At 49.6% G+C, this 18,150-nt stretch overlaps 1 protein-coding gene and 1 long non-coding RNA gene across 2 annotated transcripts in view; one reads left to right on the top strand and one right to left on the bottom strand.

The window, feature by feature from the left end:
• Ppp1r16b (protein phosphatase 1 regulatory subunit 16B) overlaps positions 1 to 18,150 on the top strand; it is a 91,769-nt gene that overhangs the window by 49,823 nt on the left and 23,796 nt on the right. The gene's annotated exons all lie outside the window — the stretch shown is intronic.
• Positions 12,252 to 13,662, bottom strand: LOC129672726 (uncharacterized). The gene is made up of 3 exons (XR_008719543.1): positions 13,615 to 13,662; positions 12,658 to 12,785; positions 12,252 to 12,339 (listed from the first exon to the last, which is right to left on the bottom strand). It is a non-coding gene; the product is annotated as an uncharacterized LOC129672726 (long non-coding RNA).

Genomic DNA, 18,150 nt, shown 5'->3' with positions numbered 1-18,150 from the left:
TTGTTTTCTGTTTGTTTTTTTGTTTTCTGTTTGTTTTTTTGTTTTTTGTTTTTGGTTTTTTTTTTTTTTTTGTTTTGTTTTGTTTTGCTATTTACAACTGAATAAGTTGAAACTTTCTGTGTAGACCAGATTGGCCTGGAACTCACAAAGATCCACTTGCCTCTGCCCCCTGATTGCTGGGGTAAAAGGTGTGTGCCCCCACTCCTGGCTCTGTCCTTCTTTTTTGAGAAATGTCTGTTCAATTCAAAGTGACGTTTCTAAAGGGCTGTACTTGGCTCCTTTGCCTTCCTCAGCCATTAAGGTGTAGATGCCTGGCTGATGAAGCTAAGGTGGGGTGTGGCCCTGGAGGATGAGCTAGTTAAAGATCTACCCCTGTCCTGAAGAGCAGCTTCCTGTGGGGTCCAACCAGGAATCGCCAAGGTACATGGTTCAGACCCTGGGCTCCGGGCCAAGACCATCTGGGCTCCAATCCCAGCTTTACCCAGTGAACCCAGAAAGATCATTCTGTGCCTCAGTTTCTCTGTTGCTTGAGTAGAAAGAGGTCTACCAGGACTCCGTGAGGCCCTGTTCTAGCGTAATTTTTGGCACAGAGAAAGTGTCTGAATCATGCCATCATCTGTCGTCAGCCAGCATTTTTCTCCAAAATTGGGCCTGTGTCTGTCATACTGTGTACCAGTCTGACACAGGCTATCATTACTGTGAGACTCAAGTTGTTACTGTCTATGGTGTGTGTGGGGGGATGTGGTTGGGTACACAGGTGTTTTCCTGAGCCTCTGCTTTTCATCTGTGGCAGCTTTCCTGTTAATCTTCTGGGGAACTTGGCACCCTTCGTACTTACCCAGAAAGCCTAAGTTTCAATTTCCCCAATTTCCCCAGGACTTCTGATTCATATTCTCTGTCTGTCTGCCTTTGTCTCTATCTCTTTCTGTCTCTTTGTGTCTGTCTCTCTGCCTCTGTCTTTCTCTGTGTGTCTTTTCAAGGTCTTTTCTAGCCCAGGCTGGCCTCCAACCTACTATATAACCAATGATCTTGAACTCTTGATCCTCCTGCCTCTACCTCCTTGGTTCTGGGTTTGCGTGAGTGTGCTGCCATGCTTGGCTTGTTGCCTTAAAGTGATTACTATAGCCATCCTTGTGAGTGTACATGCAGTCACTTTTGCTTCTTCTAGGAGGTTGTGCAAAGAGTACTGCACAGCGCCCCCCCCAGGGGCTCTTTTTACTAAGTTTAAGGGAGGTTGTGGTTTGAGGGACTTCAAAAACCACCTCATGGCCTATGGAAGAGATGATCATGGGATGTTGGCAGCTCTTTTACCTCCCCACTCCACCCTGCCCCTGCACACCTTGTGGGTGAGCCTGTTCAACTTTCTTCTAAGACACCTGTGAGCCTTGTGTCAGATGCCTGAGGTTCATTAGTGAATGACAGACAGAACCCCTGCCTAGTGGGGCTGATCACCCACTAGGGTAGCTGATGGCCTGTCACTAACGGAAAGGGGATGGGGATGGGCTCAGTGGCCGAGCATCTGCCCAGCATCCGGTAGGTGCTGAGCTCTCCAGCATGACGTTAATAACAGAGACTAAATGACGAAGAGACCGACTCATGTTAGGACAGGTCTCTCGGAGGAAGTGACCTGTAAGTGACATGAATCCCTGCAGAAAGAGACGGGTCTAGACATAAAGATAAGCGGCACTAGCAGGGATTGGGGGCAGAGAGAGGCCCTGGTGATTTGGTGCTAGTCTAGGGGAGGCATGACTTCAGTGGGCAGGGAGCTGTACAGAGAGCCCAGGGTGTATGGATGTCAGACCAACCAACTTCCTCATTGCCTCTCCAGCCCTGAGGGACAGCTGGGCCAGGATCGATTCTCCCAGGGTCTCATCCCATCCCAGGGCTGGGGGTGGGGAGTGGGTCAAGCTCAGTGTCCTCAGAGAGCATAGGACACAGTGTGAGTCTGATGACACTCTTCCCTACCCTAAGGCATGCTCTGATGCCTGTATCTTTTCTTCCCAGGCTTGGCCTGGTGTTCCCTTCTCACTGCAGAGCTTAGCCTCAAGGCGCGGAAGTCCAGTTTAGTGTCCTCACCAGCCTCCTGGCTCTAAGAGAACAAGGTGTTCTACCACAGAGCCCTGGCCCCAGGACATGAGTGCACCTGGCCCAGGGCACAGGAAGAAAACTGACCTCACTCCTGAGTTACATAAGGTGTCTTTGGAACTTGGCTCCTTTTGAGCTGGTATGGGAAAAGGACACCCAAGCAGGCAGGCAGGTGGAACCAAAGAGGAGGGTGGCACCTTTGGGTCACTTCTGGGTCATTCTGCATTCTGGGTGTTGGTTGATTCATTCATCAAACACAGCTGGCATCTGCTCTGTGTTTAACCTACTGGTGGGTCCATAAGCAAATGTTCAGTGAATGTTTGCAGGAAGGAGAGAGGAAAAGAGGAAAGGAAGGAGGAGGGAAGGAAAAAAGGGAAAGAAGAAAGAGGGAGTAAGGGAAATTGCAAGGAGGGGAGGAATGGAAGAAAGAGGGACAGGTGAAGGCTAGAGAGGCATCACCCAACCTGCAGTTGTGCTCGAAGTCATGTGACCATCAAGCTTGGCTCTAGCCAATAGAAAAGCAACAGCTTCATATAGAACTATAAACCTCGCCTTAGTGGTGCTGTGAGGAAAAGGATCTGGAATACATTAACTCAAGGATCTCCAGCAGCAAGCCAGGGGACAATTGTAAATCGACACAGGGTACACGATTTATTTTTATAGCAAATCTTCAAAGTCCAGTGTGGGCGTAATACCCCAGCCCATCTCTGTGGGGATCATAGTTAGCTAGCACACTGTGGCCCCGCAGGGTCTGGGATGCGGTGGGAGGCGGCAGGTGCTGGCTCAGCCAGACGCTGCCTGCTGAGGGTGCTAGGTCAGGATCAGGGGAGATTTAGTGTGTGGACTGTGTGTGAGTGCACTCATTTGCTCATTCGCTTATCTAATGCCCAACAGATGCGGATTGAATGGCTGCACTGCGGTGGGGGTAGGGAAGGGTCTTTCTAGGCAAAGAGAAGGAGGGACCCTCAGAGGGGATGCCTCAGGGCAGAGGCAGAGCCCTTGTTCTCAGACCCGATGGCATGAGATCACTGAGGGCTTCACCTTGAGTGTAGACGCACCCTAAGAGCTCCTGGCTCATGGTTGAGGGTGGGACATGGTTTTTTTTTTGTTTTTTTTTTTTTATTTCTAACAAATTCCCAGGTGCTGCTACTGCTGGCCCAAAGACTCTGTTTTAAGAACCACCAGGCCAGAGGCTGGAGAGATGGCTCAGCCATTAAGAACACTTACGGCTCTTGCAGAGGGCCCAGGTCAATTCCTGCTACTTACATTTTGGCTAACCCTGTCTGTAACTCCAGTTTCAGAGATCCAACAGTCTTCTGGCCTCCTCGGGCACCAGGCACACATGAGACACATACATGCATATGCGCAGGCAAAAACCACAAACACATAAAAAGTTATATATATAATTATATATATAATTTTATTATATAATTGTTCTTATAAAGTTTATATATTTATATATAGTTGTTTATATAACATTTATATATTTGTATATATAATTATTTATGTAAAGTTATACATATTATGTATTATACAATTATGTAGACAATTATATAAATATGTACTTATATTGTATGCTAGCCCATAGCAGGAAAAGGCAGTTGGGAGCGTTTTTTCTTTAGTATTTATTTCTGTGTGTGTGTGTGTGTGTGGGTGTGTGTGTGTGTGTATGTGTTTGTGTGTGTGTTCATGTGTGTGTATACCATGGCATGTATGTACTATGGCATGAGTGTGGAGGTCAGGACAACTTTTAGAAGTCAGTTCTCTCCTTCCACCATTTGGGTTCTGGGGATCCAACTCGAGAGTGTCAGGCTTGGCAGCAAGTGCCTTTACGCACTGAGACATCTCACCCCCACACGCTGTGAGAGATTTTCACGCAGGAGAGAAATGTGCCAGGTTTGTGATTTCAGACACTCTTAGGAGCTGCTGACAGCCTCTCTCCTGCCAAGCCAGAATGACCCCGAACTCAGGAGGGTTCCACCCCTACATGTCAGGGAAGCCTGAGCCATCCTGCTGGAACCAGAAAGACACGGGTGCAGAGTGACGCATGTGGACATCTTAGCTTTGTGGGTGGAAACAAACCTGGAGTCAGCTGGAGGTCTCCCGGAAGAATTTCCCTAATTAAGGGAAATTTGGACAGCTGTGGGCAAGGAGAAAGTCAGGGGCTGGGGTGTCTGTGGCTCTGAGTCCTGTAGGGGTTCTGGGGTTTCCTGCTGGATAGTAGATTTGGAATCAGTGAATTCAGTTCCCTGTGCCTCAGTTTCCCTGCTTAGAAATAGAAGCCCATCCTAAGGCTGCTTTGCTCCTGCCTAAGTTTGCTACAGGGACATCTCTACTTTCATCTCTATGGGGTTGGGCATGGAGCAAGTGCTCAATAAATGTGGGCTCCTGTTGGTCACTGATGTCTCCGTCTCTAACTCTTCCTATGCTGTGAGAATGTAAAGGTTGAGGACTCCGCCATCATTGTCTGTTGCTGGTAACATCGGAAGATTCTCCAGGTTCCAGAGCGTAAGGCATTCTCAGACCCACCCGAGATCTGCCCTTGACTTTGCATCTGGTCCCTGTTGTCTCTGAGCCAGGGCAGGCTGAGGACAGTGGATCCAGCGGCCCTAGAAACAGGCAGGCTGATCTCCCCCCTCAGGCGGCAGCAGCACCCCAGGCTGCTTCACCTCCTTAGCTGTTCCTGTCTGATAAGAGTGGATTTTTCCACTTCCTGCAGCAGAGATGCCCCGGTTTCCCCTCTGCCCACCACCTGCCCTGGTTTCTACTCCTGCACAGGCTGAGCTGCCTGAGATGGCTGTCTTGGAGCCACAGGAGGTTGTCGCAGGAGGGGAGATGTGTGCGTGGGCTAGGGACCCGGAGAGCTGGCAGCAGATTCGATTAGGAGGCCAACTTCTTGGCTCTGATGTGACAAGAAAGGCCCAGTCTTTATCAGAAATGGCTAAACCTAACCCCAGCAAACAAAACCCCCCAGCCAGCAAACAGGAAGCAGAGGCTGGATAAAAATACCTTCCTTTGCAGCTGCAGCTGAGCCATCTCGCTTTCAGAAAACCCTGCTCTTGACAGGAAATATGGCTGCTGCAGAGGGGAGAGGCAGCTGAGTGGGCCTGGGGTAGAGACACGGGTGACAAAGGCAAGGGACATCAGGGCCCCCGAATCTAGCACTCCCTAGCAGGTGAAGAAACAAGGCTGGCCCACCTGTGCCTGCCTGGCCTTTAATCGGAGGCTCATCTGGGAGAGACAAGAAATTTCTCTCTCCCATTGGAACAGGAAGACCAATATTGTGTGTGGGAAATGAGACCGTGGCTTTGAATTTATTTTGTTAGCTGCAAAGCATTACTCTTTGGAGCCACAAAGGTCTTCCAAAGGACCAGATAAGAAATCGTTTAGGCTGTGTATGTCATGCAGGCTCTCTCACACCTGAGCCCTGCTGCTGAAGCAGAAAAGCCTCAGAAGGCAGCGAGAGAACCCGGGGCTCTAGCTAGCTCACAATAGTGACTTTCACAGACTGTTCATATATCACACAGTACTCTGTCTTTGATGTTTTTCAACCACTTCAAAAGTAGCAACCTGGAACGAGGGAAATTGCTCAGTCAGTAGAGCATTTGCCTTGCAGACAGGAAGACCTGGGTTTTCTCTCTAGAGACCCCCTTTAAAAAACAAAAACAAAAACAGGGCACGGTAGCATGCACTCATAGTCCGGGCATTGGTAGAGACAGACAGATCTCTAGGGCTCTCTGGTCAGACAGCCTAGCTTTGTAGGAGAGTCCCAGGCTAGTAAGAGACCCTGTCTCAATAAAACAGAAGGAATGGCTCCTCAGGAGTGACAGTTGAGGTGGTCCTCTAGCTACCACACATGCACAGACAGACAGACAAATAGAAATCATTCTTCGGGTTTTGGATCTGTTTTATTTCAGACAGCGTTTCCCTGTGTAGGTTCACTGGTCTTGTAGTTACCATGTAGCCCAGGCTGGCCTCCAACTCCTACTGCTTTCCCTCAGTCTCTTGAGGGTTCTACTAAACCCTCCGGGGTCCTCCTCACTCTTAACTTTCAATTGGCATAAGCGTAAAGTCACAGGCCTGATTTGAGCTTGCAATAGCAGTTTTCTGACTCCTGCACTATAAAATCATTTTAGTTTTTTTTTTAAACCGTCACTGCTGAATTTCCTGCCCAACAAAGAGTCTCAGCCCTGCCTCATCTTTCAAGGTATCAGTCAGCATGAAGTGTCATTTCTACTCCAGCGACATGTAACAGTGACAGTCCTTAGTACTCGTCTATCCTGTGGACAGTTTCCATCACCTAGTGAAAATGAAAAATTCAGACTCTGAAGGCTGATCCCACAGATCTCAAAATGCCCCGAAAATGCTGGCAACCGTAGCGTACTGTCACAGACAAATTCCTGTCTTCATTTTTTCCCAGCGATGAGTGTGTGGATGTGTGAAACACAAGCTGTTTCTCCAGCTGGGACCTTGCTGTGTATGTTCGTTTGAATCCCCCGTTTCTCATTCTGCTACGTGTCAGCATTTTTCTAGGCCATTAAAAAGCTCTCAGATACCAGCTCAGTAGATTCCACAGGATGATGCTCCAAACATTGTGGCATCAGTGTCCAATTGTTTAGACATGTGGGTTGCTTCCGAGATGCCTTGACCATAAACAGTATGGGTAAACAGTTCTGTGAGTAGCCTTGTCTGTCCATCTCTGGCTATTCTCTCTCTCTCTCTCTCTCTCTCTCTCTCTCTCTCTCTCTATATATATATATATATATATATATATATATATATATACATACATATATATATTAGTATTTATGTGTTTACTATGTGTGGGGTGTGTAAGCAGGCTGTAGACATGCGGAGGTCAGAGCCCAACATTCTTGAATCAGGTCTCTCCTGCCACCGTGTGGGTCCCAGAATCAAACAGGTCATCAGGCTTGGTGCCAAGTCCCCTCCTCACCTACTGAGCCATCTCACTGGCCCCACATCTGGCTCTTCTCTAATCTTGTTAATTTTGTTGTTTATTTTTTAAAGATCTTGTTTTTATTTTGAATTCCGTGTATTTGTGTGTGTTCGTGTATAAGTATGTTCACATGGGCAGATGCCAGCAGAGTCCAGAAGAGGGCATCAGATCCTTTAGAGCTGGAGTTACAGGGGGCTGCCAGCTGCCTGATGTGGATGCTGAGAACTGAATTTGGGTGCTCTGCTCTTAGTAGCCAGGCCATCTCTTCAGTCCCATTCTCTAATCTTGTTTTCAGGGTGTGTCTTAAGGGCGCCTAAGATAGCTATGCTTTTGACTTCTAACAGTTTTTGCCTTGTTGGGTTTTACTCTACTGACTGACTGGGCAATTCGGAGAGTTCCCTAACCAAGAGAACTGACTTCCGTACCCCTGGGCCCAGGCAGCCACTGAACTGCTTTCTGGCTTGTACTTAACTTTGCCTCCATGGAACACAAGGGAGGCTATGTCATCCTGTAGTGTCTGTTTTGATCAACCTCAAGTTCATCGCCTCTTTGTTTTCCCAGAATTCCATTCTGCATCATAGTACTGTTGCCGCCCCCTCTTTCTCCGTGTTTGCCTCCACCCGATTTATACTGGAGCGCTCCTTTATTTTTAGCTTCTCTGTTGTTGTGTTTATGCCATCACTCTTTGTTACCAGTGCACACTGAACATTTTTCCAGTCGTAGCAAAACAAATCTTTACTGTCTTTAGAGTGGAGGGGAAGAAAGACTGTTGCATTTATGCTAGTGTGGAGTTATGGCGTGGCATCATTGCGTTCCATGCTTTGTTGTGTTGAGTTTTATTGTTACCTCTTTCTTTTTGTAACTTCAGTGAAGTCTATTGCGTGTCTGTGTGTCTGTGTGGGTAAACATACTTGCTTGTAGAAGCCACACACACACACACACAAACATACTTGCTTGTAGAAGCCAGAGGACAACCTTGGGCCTTCTTCTTCAGAAGTTGGCCATCTTGGGTTTTTGTTTGTTTTAGATGTATCATGGGTAAGAATGTCTTGCCTGCATGTACCTGTGTGCACTATGTACGTGCCTGGTGCCTGTGGGACTAAAAGAAGCTGTCAGATGCCTGACCATCATGACCACGTGGGTCCTGGGAAATTGAACCGCAGTCCTCTGAAAGAACAAGTTCCCTTAACCACTGAGCCACCCCCTCCCCCTCCAGCCCCCATCTATCTTGTTTTTGAGACAAGGTCCTTCATTGGTCTGAGCTCACCAATTTGACTGGGGTGACTGGCTAGTATACACCAGAGAGTTACTGCTTCTCCAGGTTTTGGGGATTGCAAATGTATGCCACTGTGCCTGTCTTTTTAAAATTTTAAATCCCCAACCCGTGTGTGTGTGTGTGTGTGTGTGTGTGTGTGTGTGTGTGTGTGTATGTATACCATGTGTGCTCAGGTTTCTTCAGAACCCGAAAGAAGGCTTCAGGCCCCCTGGAGATGGATTTACAGTCAGTTGTGAGCTGCTCTGTATGGGTGCTGGGAACCAAACTAGAGCTCTGTGGAAGAGTGGCGAGTGCTCTGAATTGTTCAACCATCTCTGTAGCCCCAGTGCCTGCATTTGCCACTTAGGTTTGGGGGATTGGCACCAGGTACACATGGAATCAACTAGGCTGAAAATGATCTCAGTAATTCCCAGCAAAACAGGCTTAGACACATCATGCCAGTTCTCTGTTGAATGGGCTGACTCCAGCACCACGTCGTAGGGTTCTTCTGCCGAATGGCTGGGGCAATAACATCTTCGCTGGTGTCTTGTGCTTGGAAAGTAACCAGCCTGTGTTAGATGTTGTTGTGGTGGCCACGAGGCCATAGCAGGGTCTACATGTATGTATCTCATAACCTGGAAGGTTGAGAATATTTTTACGTGGTCCCTGCCTGGAGCTATGAAATAATTGTACTATTTTTAAAAGCCAGGAGAGATGCAAAGGGACATGTGCTGGGAGGGATGGGATGGGATGAGGAGAACAAAGGGAAGCAAGGAAAGAGGATTGAACTTGGGACAGCTGGGGAGAGGGAAGGAAGTGCAGAACCTTGGAGAGTTCCCAGGCTGCGGGCTAGAGGAACAGACAGGGCTTGGGTTGGGTTTCTCTTGAGCAGCCCCTGGGGGTAGTAGGGTGTGGATCTGGGGGTGGAGTCACTGAGGAATTGGGGAGCTGGGCTTCCCTCAGGGAATGGGACAGCCGAGGGCTTGTGTTGGAGGACACATGGTCCCCTTGTCAGAGTCTTGGAGATTAAATGCTATAGAAAGCAAGATGCCTAAGGGGAAGTTAATGGGTGCCGGTGTAGGGGGGGAGGGGAGAGGTAGAGGGCACAGGCCCTCCTCGAAGCTCCATGCAGCTCTCCCTCTTAGGAGGTCTGGTATAGACTCTCTCACTCACTAGCAATCCCCCTCCTGTCTTGCCCTGTGTTTCAGAGAGAACCTACATGTCCAAGAAGGATGAACTGTGAACTTTGCACTCCTGCTCACTATAAATCTTCCCTTGTGCTTTTTAGAAGAGAGAGATTGAGTTTGTTCATTTGCTCAACTCAACAAGTGTTTCTGAGCCCTTAGCCCCACAAGCTGGTTCTCCAGACAAGAAAGCTAGGCACCATAGTGAATAGTTCAAAGCCATCTTGGGCTAGAGAATGAGTTCAAAGCTGGTCTGGGATACAATGTAAAGGTCTGTTTTCATCCATCCATCCATCCATCCATCCATCCATCCATCCATCCATAGCAGAAGGCAGACAAGATTACCTCTTAAAGGGGCTGTAGTCACTTTGCCTGCACATCCCTGACACTAGGGGCTAATTACACGTGGGCAGAAGCATTTGGTAACCAATATTAATGTCACCTACCCTGGACATGCAAGTTCTGGAAAGCAGACTGTAGCTATGTGCCTGACGTGGCCCCAGGCGTCTTGTCCCGATTATACAGAGGGTATCAGAGATGCCAAGAGAGAAATGAACCTCTTGGCACAAGTCAGGGGATAAAGATTCTCTCTGAGACGGCAGAGTCTGGGGCCTTTCCTGGGGTTATTCCTGACCCACAGGGAAAGCAGAGTCCAAGAACAGAGGCTCCAGTCAGTTCTTCAACTTGGGCAGAGGCTACATGGGCCTTTTTTTTTCTTTGCAGCCTCAGTTATTAACTAGAGCCTGAACTGCATTACAGTAGCAAAAGATGACTCTCCCACACCACCCACCTCCAGAGCTGAGAGCCTAGCAAAGGCATTGTGTTCTTAGACTGGACAGAAAGAACATACTGGAAATGTACCTGGCCATCCTGGGAGCCAGTAGGTGGGAGGTGAGAGTAGGGGAGTCCTCATAGAGACATTGACAATTAAGATGGGACCCAAAGGCTAAGGGATGACTAACAAGTTAAGGAAAGTTAAGAAAGACAACTTCAAGGAAGAACGCATGAGAAGGCCCAGAGATGCTGGGGCCTGGAAGGTCCTGAAAGGGGCCCATGGTGGTTAGAGGGAGGATGCGAAGAGATGTAGGTAGAGGTCAGATCACGGATGCTCACCACGTGTAATGTGTATTGGGCCTGTCTCGGTCTTGTGAGCACAGTAATGAGGAAAATGGATGCTACTGAGCTCTCACTCCCAGGTCTAGCTTGGAGCCCTCCTCTTTGTACAAGCTCATGCATGGTTCATAAACCATTGACTGCAGACTTTCTGAGGTGTGTGCTCCCATGGTCTTTAGTACAAGGCTTTCCATAGCTGTCATTACTGTCTGATTCTGGTACATCATCTCCAAGGGAAACTCTGGCCTCCAGCAGTTACTTCATTCTGCCTGCCTGACCCAACCCTGCCATACCCCAGTACACCTGCCTGCCTGCTCTGGACATTTCCCGACACATGTACACAGGATTTTGTAACATGAGATCTTTTTTATCTAGATCTTCTGGCCTACCGAGGTACCTTCGGAATTGTTTTGGGGACAGAACAATATTCCAATGGCTAGAATTCCATCTATCCATTCATCAGTTGGGGGACACATAGGCTATTCATACCTTGGCATTGTTATCAACAATTCTGCTGTAAATTCGAGTGTATAAGTTTGTTTTGTTTGGATTTTTGAGATAGGGTTTCAACGTGTAGCTCTGGCTGGCCTGGAAATCATGATCCTCTTGGATGATGGGTTTCCTGGCATGTACTGCCTCACCCTGCCTACCCTGTGAGTGTCTGTGTGGACACACAGGCTCAGTGCACTGAGTGGAACTGCTAGGCCATATGATCATGTGGTCACTTGAGATATTTATTCCAAAGCAGCCGCACCCTTTCACATCCCACCAGCAGTGGATGAGATTTGTAGTCACCCCATGGGATCACTTGTTCTTTGATGTCTCCTCCTCTAGAACGGCTAATGTCTTGGGGAGAAGGGGGGTTCACTTCTCAGCCTGGGAATGTTACTTTGAAGGAAGCCAGCATCTTCCTGGGCTACTCTTCACCACAGCTGACTCATCACCCAGGACTTCCAGAAGAGGGTCTATTGAATCTGTCACTGAGAAACCACCATTACACTTGACTGAGCCTCTGCCCCCAGCCCCAGGAAGCCACGATTCCCTGCGAGCAACTATTTCTGGCTATTTCTTCTCCAGGGACGAGGAGTGGTGGGTGGAAAGTTGCAATTGCTCAGTGGAGTGATTTTAGAAGCACAGTGAAATGAGGACCAAGACAACTTCACTTTCTGGATGTGCTGGGATAAGGGGTGGACCCATTGCATCTCTGTTGGCACATTGAGGAAGGGAAACAGGATCACTGTGGGTAGGATTTTCCATGGAGGAGGTACAGTCCCCACGGGTGGCATGTGACAGCTGGAGGAAGGACATCAAGGTGCTTAGAATTAAGGGTGGCAGGGTCTGCCTAGGATGGAGAGGCAGCAGGAAGGAAGATGCAATGCACTGCAGGTTCTAGCTCTTTGCAAAGCTGCTGCTCCTTTGCCACGTGACCTCAGGCTAACTGTCTGCCTCCGTACCTGCAGACCTCATTTGCAAATGGTAATAACAAGGCTGCAGCAGTGACTGCTGTCATCGTCGCTGTCTTCTTTCCCACGTGATGTTCTAGAACATGGAGCTCTGTTGGCAGCAGCTCTGACCTTTCCTTGCACTTTTTGCCATCTCTTCCATGATTTTTATTTGGCAGTGTTTTGGCGGAATGGTTCGTTGTACAGGCTTTGGAGCCAACCAAGCGTGGGTTCAAATCCCAAGCCTTGGGTAGAGGTGATTGCTGCACAAGCCTGATAACCTGAGTTTGATCCCTGGGGCCCCTGTAAAGGTAGAAGGAGAGAACCAGCTCACAGAGTTGTCCTCTGACCTCCACATGCACGCTGTGGTACATTCATGGCCCCTCCCATCAAACACACACACACACACACACACACAGGTATACATACACAAACATATACAGACACACACACAAACACACAAAGATACACACACGGAAACACACACACACATATACAGATACACACAGACATACACCCATACACGCAAACAATGATGATGATGATGATGATGATGATGATAATGAAAACGATCTTTTCAATAAAGAAAACTTTTCTCGATGTCAAACCTCACATACATACCTCCCTGCTACATTGGGCAAGTCATCCGCACATGCCCAGATCCCAGTCTCAGTTTCCCATCTGTAGAGGTACAGCAGTAGCCATGGGCTTCGGATCCTCCCAACTGTGAGGACTGGCTAGTGTGATGCCTGGGAAACAGTGAGCTCCAGGTTCTGCACAGTAGGTACTGGGCTACAGAAGGAGCAAGCAAGGGCCCAGGGTCAGAGAGAGAAAGGAATATTGGGGGAGGGGAGCAGAAATGATGGCTACCTGGTGCAAACTAGAGTCAAGACCATGTGAGGTAGGGCTGAAGCCAGCCTCCTGGTCTCCTCATGTGGACAAAGGAGGCCAGGAGAGGGCATTGCTCCCTGCTCTCTGTTGCCCCCAATCGTTGCTTTTTCATTGAGTCACCCTCCCCGAGGAGCTCCTGTCTGTAAGACAGCATGAGAGGTAATCCCCAGGACTCAGGGGTAAGGAGCTGTGTGGGGCATGAAGTAGAGGCTCCCGCAGTGTGAAAGGGCACAGTGCCCACAGGGAGGTGACATTTGGCCGCAATCTGAAGGATGACCAAGTATTTGCTGGCCCAGGGTGGAAGGAAGGAAGGTTTCAGATGCAGGTGAGGAGAGCAGGTGGAGCCTGGGGGCTGGGAGTCCAGCTTTGGTTGGTTTGAAAAATCCAAGAAGCCAGTGCAGCAAGAGGAGCAAGCGATCAGGGGAGGGAGCAATCAGGGACTTGGAGGGTGAATTCCTCAGGACTAGTTCTTGCAGCACCTTGAGGCCATGGAGAAGAAGCTACAGTGAAGAGGAAATGGTGATTGGTGTCCATGAGCATGTCGCCTGGTTAGGTGGCAGCAGGTGGGCCTTGGGCACCCTGGGGAGATGCACCTTGCTCAAGCTCCACTTTGCTGTGAAAAGACCCTTGCATCAGTCCTCGGGTGCAGGAGCAGGACCCACCCCCCTGAGCTTGTGGGTCACTCACCAGCATTGGGTGAAGCAGTGAGTTCTGCAGGGCAAGGTGGGTCAGAGAAAAACCCAATCTTGTCGGTGGTGATTTTTGCCTGTGAAGGCAACTGTCACCAGCTTCCACCAGGGCCCCCATGCAGCGAAGCACTGCAGCTGGAAAGGCAAAGAGCAGATGGCCTTGCTGGCCCCGATTCCAGCCAAATTGCCTGGAAGGTGTGGGAGGAGTCCAGGAGCAGAATGTGTTGGGGAGGGGTGCTGGAGCCACAACCTCTTGCCATCTCTGTGGTATTCTGCCCATTGGAAAACAGGGGTGTCCAGGTGTCCTCCAGAGTCTCTTTGTGGTCTTCACCCAGCATTTGTCAGAGCTCCCTAGAGAGAGGCTGCTTTCGTCTGTGAGGACCCGCTTGAAAGTTTGTGGGTGATTCTCAATGCCCATGGGAACAGCCCCAGCACCCAGTGCCCAGCCTGGGTATGACTCAGGTATAGCTTACCAGTTAGTTTTAGTGTTTATTCTCTTAGTAACTGTGAGCACTTAAATCTTCACAACACCCTAAAATGAAGTCCTCATTTGATCCCCATTTTATAGCAAAGGGCCTGAAGGCCTAAGGCCACACCTAAACACATACTTTAGAGCAGATGGTTCATTCTGATAAACTGATGGCTAAGCCTGAAAGCTGGGACCTGGTGGGTAGGGAACAGCACCAGTGCAGCAACCAGGAGAGAGGCTAGCACCCCTGGACAGAGGAGAGAGAGTTCCCCTTTTGTCTTTGGGCTTCCTGTCAAGCCTTAGGCCCCAGGCTTCCTCCCCAGGTTGCTCAGGATGTTCATGAAGTAAGACACAAACCCAGAGAGGTAAACACAAGATCTCAGGATCTCAGGATGGCTGAGCAGGCTGCATGCGACTTCAAAGCACTTTGCTCACATAGACTATGATGAAAACTATCTGGCCTCTGAGTTGGTTCCGAGGGTAGCCTGATGGGAGGGACACACTCTGTAGGGCCCTGGAGACCAAGCAGCTATAGACCTTGCCGCCCAGGGCATGTGGCAGGCAGCGGGCGCTGCTCAGTCCGTGGGGACACACAGCTCTGCCGCTCTGCAGTGAACACAATGTGTTTCTTCTGTGCCACGTGCAGTGCTGGAGCCCTTCTGTCTGTGCAGGGGCCTGAGGTGATGCTCTGCCGACCTTAGAAGCGTCCCCGGCTCCCCACGTCAGCCATCAGCTTGGTTCATGGAGCTGAGTAGAGCCTTGACTTCTAATCCCAGCATCTAAAAAAGACCAAAGAAACATTGGACAGACAAGCACAGAGAAAGGGAAGCTGACTGTGTGGGTAGTGGGGCTTTTGCTCCGGGGAGCTGGGCTCAGGGCCAGACTCTGTCCTCCTAGTGAGTGCTGCCTAGGCAGCCTTGGCTCGTGGGTATTAGGGGTTTCTTAGAGCTGGAGATGATTTGTCCCACTTCTTGGGATGAAAATAACTGCCCGACTTCAGGGTAATTACATGGCTTGGGCTCCCACGCAGTGCAGAGAGCCCCCCGATAATTACTGTGTGGATGCTGCCGTTGGCAGCTGATACTTATTTTCTGCCTCAGAATCTTCTGGACAGGAAGCCTGGGCCATCACCCGCTCTAGACAAACCCATATCTGCTCATGTGAGCAGAACCTTCTGGAAACACTTCCTGAGCAGGGTCATGATGCCCAAACCTCTCCCCAGAACCATTTGTCAGGCTCGGGGCACCATTGCCAACCCAGATACAAGCTGGCTCTGGGGTAGTCAGTGGCTGTGTTGGTAATTTCTTATCACTGTGACAAAAACAACCTGACAAGAGCAACTTAGGGAAGGAAAGTTTGGCTCCCAGTTCATGGGGTACAATCCATCATTGAAGGGAAAGCACGACGGCAGGAGAGTAAGGCAGCTGGCCACATCATATCCACAGTCAAGCAGGGAGTGAGGAACACTGGTTCTCAGCTCTTTTTTCTCAGTTTCATTCAGCCCAGGGCCCCACCCTATGAGATGGTGGGTCTTCCACCTCAGTTAAACATCTTTGGGAAAGCTCTCATAGACGTGTCCAGAGGTATGTTTCTATGGTGATTCTGAATCCAGTCAACAGTGGTGACTAACTATCCCAGTTGCTTTGCCATCATTGCCTCAAGAAGCCCTGGGTGGCTAGAGCCACCCACTAAGTTACCAAGCTCTGTAGGAGGCTCTTGCCCGTGAGCAGAGCTTTTTGGCCTAGCAGATTAACCCTCAAAGTCTGCAGTGGTCTAAGGTGGAGAACCTGTATGCATTTTCTTAACATTTATTTCTATTTTATGTGTGTGAGTATTTTGTCTACATGTACATCTGTGCACCACATGCATGCCTGTTGCCTGAGAAGGGTAGAAAAGGGCATTGGATCCCTTGGAACAGGAATTACAACTGGCCACATGGATGCTGGGAACTGAACCTGGGTCCTCTGTAAGATCAGTACATTTATTTATTTATTTATTTATTTATTTATTTATTTATTTATTTATTTATTTTTATTTTTATTACTGAGTCTTCTCTCTAGTCCTGAGCCTGTGTCTTTGAACTGAGCTAGGGAACTGCCGAGGATGTCAAGGTCCTGGAGGAAGGCATTCCCGAGGATTCATTGTGTGTCCGGCTTTAGGAAAAGAGTCGTAAACATCGGGCTGTATTTCTGTCTTTTGGGGCCTAGCGTTCAGCAGGCAGAAAGAGACAAAACCTGTACTTATTCAGTTATGCAGGCTGTGAGATGGCTGTTCCTTAGATGCTGGGATCCATGAGTATGCATAGCAGGGAGAGACCAGGGAGTTTGCGTAAGACCTAAAGGATGAGGGACATGTGTTTGTGTGTGTGCCATTGCACACGCGCTCAGATGCATGTTTGGGGGACTGCCTAGATGATGGATGCTTAGGTGCATGCATGGATACTTGGATGGATGCCTGGGTTGGTAGATCTCTGTGAGGATGGCTAGGTAGTTGAGTCTTCCACGAAATGAGACTAGGCTGTGCAGAAGCTCAGAGCTCAGAGGACGTGTGGTTATTGTAGCTGCCACAAACTGCTGTTGCAGAGAATGTGAGGAGCTTAAGGAAGGAAGGTGGGGAGGTGGCGGGCAGACAGGATTAGCTCACAAGCCCTTCTCTGCACAGCTTCAGAAGGAGTGAGACTCCAAAGCCCAGCGTGAATGGCGCCCGGTGGAGTAGGGCAAGGCAGTGACCTGCAAGTTGGGATTGTATCGTGCAAGACCTTGCATCCAAAGTGGAGGGTGCTGGTCCCTGTGCAGTAGGAAAGCAGAGGAGGGCTCGAGCATTTTGTGATGAGGCTGACTTCTATCTGCAATGCCCGAAAGCTGCACTGTCCCCTAAAAATTCCAATAACCCTAGGCATGCTTGACTTCTTTCTACTCTGCGGCACATGTGGCTGCTGAACGGTGTGGTGGACACTGGGTTTTACATGCGTATCAATTCCAGTTTAAATAGCCACAGCAGCCAGATGTGGCTCCACAGGGGTCAAGCAGCCTGGGGCTGGGCAGAGTCCTGTCGTGTGTATGCCCTGGTAGCAGTGCATCTTGAGCAAGTCTGCTGGAGGCGGTTTCTGGATGAGTTGAGGCCTCTGCTTCCCCTTCACACAGGTGTCTGTCCATGCGGAGGCTGGGGCGCAGTGGGCTGGGGTCTAGGGGCAGGGTCTGTGAGGATGAGCTGAGCAGCTGCCCTACCCCCTGCTCCTGAGACTTGAAGGCTGCGCTGGTGTCCAGCCCTGTCTTTTCTCGGAGCCTTTGAGGCTGTTGATGGACTGTTGTCCTGCAGAGTGCCACAGCTCTCTCCTAAGCTGCTCTCTCTGCCCAAGGCACGTTATTGAGGAGGCTTCCTTTGCCCTGGCTGCATGAGCCAGTGGCTACCTTGGGCCTTCGGTATGTGGACTTGGCTCATGTCAGTGTGGGCAGGAGAAAGCTCAATGGGGCGTGGCCAGCCTACTTCTCCCACTAGCAGGGTCTCATCCCTCTCCTTCATCAGCGTTGTGACAGTGGCCTCTCCCACAAAGCAGCTTATCTATGTGTTCTCAGGTAGCTGCTTCTTTCAGTCCTCTGGCCCAGAATTCCACTTGCCTGCTTACTGCTCAACCTAAGGAAGCTGGGTCCAGAGAGGAGCTGGGACAGCCCTGCTGGCTAGGGCCACTTACACAGAAGAAGGTCTAGAACAGAGAGCTGTGGGCATCCATAGACTCTTGCTGTCAGCCCTGTGGGGAGTGCCCTCTCCAGAGAGAGACAAAGCTGAAGGCTGGACAGAGGGAATCCCTCTGTGCCCAGCAGGGTGAGGCCCTGCAGGCTGAGAGGCAGGCCAGTCTCCTTTTCTTCCCATTTGTACATGGCTTCTAGCTGACATTGAGACCCTGGATGGGATGGGAAGAGGAGAAAGGATACTGAGGGGATGGGAGAGGGCCTCTCTAATGCCATTTGTACATTCTGGTTCTTCTCACTTTCCAGATCCACTCACCACTTCTGAATACACACACACACACACACACACACACACACACACACACACACACACACA

The sequence above is a fragment of the Psammomys obesus genome, unplaced genomic scaffold, assembly GCF_907164565.1.
Source record: "Psammomys obesus unplaced genomic scaffold, mPsaObe1.curated_primary_1811, whole genome shotgun sequence".
Lineage (NCBI taxonomy): Eukaryota > Metazoa > Chordata > Mammalia > Rodentia > Muridae > Psammomys > Psammomys obesus.
This window is presented reverse-complemented; position numbering and strand designations above follow the sequence as displayed.